This window comes from Lithobates pipiens, unplaced genomic scaffold (genome assembly GCF_037356315.1).
Source record: "Lithobates pipiens isolate NorthernLeopardFrog02 unplaced genomic scaffold, aLitPip1_a1.2 Scaffold_22, whole genome shotgun sequence".
Classification (NCBI taxonomy): Eukaryota; Metazoa; Chordata; class Amphibia; order Anura; family Ranidae; genus Lithobates; species Lithobates pipiens.
The window spans coordinates 251335044-251337551 of NW_027507784.1; the positions used below are offsets into that span (position 1 = coordinate 251335044).

The 2508-nt window shown below is 44.3% G+C and overlaps 1 pseudogene; it reads left to right on the forward strand.

The window, feature by feature from the left end:
• The first annotated feature begins 1037 nt into the window (after positions 1 to 1037).
• LOC143925719 (uncharacterized) lies at positions 1038 to 2106 on the forward strand (annotated as a pseudogene).
• The last annotated feature ends 402 nt before the right edge of the window (positions 2107 to 2508 follow it).

Consider the following 2508-nt stretch of genomic DNA (forward strand, 5'->3'; position numbering starts at 1 on the left):
ACTCGAACACGAAGCTCATCCCTAACTATAAGGTCTTGCACTGTCAATTCTGGCACCAGGGTAGAAAACATAGCTTGGGCATACTGTAGGAGCTGGGTAGGTGGGATAGATTCAGGAATACCCCGCAGCTTGAGGTTGTTCCTTCTGGATCTATCCTCAAGGTCTGCGATTTTATCCTTTATCCACTGTATATCGTCCCCTTGGGCCGCATGCGCTTCCACCATGACATTATAGGAAGATGTATATTCCCCCATCTTCTGTTCCACTCTGTGTACTCTGGCACCCATTGCCTTTACTTCTTTGTGGCAGCTGCTAATACTCCTCATCATGTCAGAGTTGAGTGATGCCCGCAATGACAATAACATGTCCTTTAGGGTGTTCTCTGACACTGGCGCATCTGTAGTGGGGAAATCTGAGATAGGGTCCCCTCTGGAATCTTCCTGTGGGTTTGTGTGTGATTGTGGCCCGCTTACCTCCATTTCAGGTTCTGGCGCGACTTGCGGCCTAGCTGGAGAGACTCTCCGTGGCCTAGTTTTGGCCGGACTGTGCGTGGAGGGACTCGGGGCTTCCGAGGAGGATCCGCTGTGGAAGATAGCTGGTTCGGAGGTTCCGGAAGGTAGCTGGCGATCGTGCGGTGTTCGTCTGGACGAATGACGTGGCTGTTGTGCGCGCACGTCTCCGCCATGTTGTTGCGGCCTGTTCTGGTCTGAGGCAAAATAAGAATCGAGTTTACTCGGTTGTGGTACGAGCTTGCGCCTTCGACCCATCTTTGTTAGATGCACCGCCGGCCGAGCTATTCGTGGGTGTCGGTGGCGTCCGCTGATGTGCGCGGTGGAGTCGGATGTGGTCGGATTTCGGCGGGCTAACAGAGCTCTCCTTCTACACGCCCGCCATGGAGCTCTGTCGCCACGCCCCCCGACACCAAAGATCTTGACAACATAAAGAATTACCTCAGTATCCAGATCGAGAGAGAGGAAGATGGTAGCTTTCTTTTGAACCAAAGACACAAAATACAAGAAATAATTGAAACATTTGGAATGGAAGACGCCAAACCAGTAAAGTCTCCCATGGAAACCAACTACCTAAAGGAGATGAGTTGTCAAGATAACTCATTACCTACTAATACTCAATACAGGAAAGCGATAGGAAAATTGCTGAACCTTACCACTGCTACAAGGCCGGACATTGCAGCAACTGTCGGAATTCTATGCAGAAAGGTTTCGATGTCAAATAAAAGGGACTGGAATGCTGTAAAGCGAATCATTCGCTATCTTAAAGGGACTACGCACTACAAGTTAAAGTTACCAGTAAGTGATGAAAGCAACAGGATATGTGGATGCTGACTGGGCAGGAGACACCAGTGACAGAAAATCTACCAGTGGCTACTTATTTTTTCTGTCAGGAGGTGCCATCAGTTGGACTAGTAAAAAGCAACTCTCTGTTACACTGTCATCTGTTAGAAGTTTTTGAGGTAATTAATATTTTAAGTGCTAAAAGTTTCTGAAAATATATGTAAGTTATATGTTCGGTGGTAAGTGATGGTTTCTGAAGGTCACACAACAGGAGATCGGTGGGAAGAGAAGGACGCTATACTTTGAAAATGTAACACCAGAAGTACCACCTTAGAAGCCATCACCATGCCATATGTTACCAGATGTCAATCTTGTCTTAGCTTATCTCTTTCTGAACAATAAACCAACTATTGAACGGACGAAGGATTCTTCAATTTCTACTGCTGAAAGTACGTTTGAAATGCCTTTGATGAAGAAATACATATCTCCGCTATACACACCCCTTTGGAGAAGGGTTACTGATTCACATATAACACAAAGACTTTGCTATTCATTAAGAAACGCCCCTGTGAGTATGTAGAGTTTCTACTACATTTACATTACATTTCTACCCATTACACTCACTTTTTACATCATCTACTGAAGCAGAATACGTTGCTGCAGGCAAGCCAAGAAGTTATATGGCTGAGACAGCTATTAAAAGACTTGGGTCAACCACAGTTGCGACCAACAGAAATCTATGAGGACAATCAAGGATGCCTTGTACTTGTGCACATGGAAGGAGTTAATTCAAGAACCAAGCACATTGATGTGAAGTTCCACTTTCTTAGGTATCTTCAAGAGCAAGGTCTTCTTGAGTTACATTATTGCCCAACCGAGGATATGACAGCAGATATCCTTACAAAGCCCCTGACCACTGAAAGACATTCAAGGCTTACAAAGAAGATGGGTTTAACAGATTAAGCCTTAGCTGTTGAAAAGGGATGTTGAAGATACACCCTGCAATCATACTCTACAACACCAGTCACCCACTCTATATTACTTCGTAAAGGGCCTAGATGAACAGACCGGACCTTTTTAATATTAATATATTTGAAGAATTTTTGGGGCTTTGTCCTACTATCTTTTGCAATCATTTTGAATTTTTGCCTCCTTGATTTCCTTTTTACATATTCTGTTATATTATTTGTAAAATTGTAATGATGATAGTTTTCCT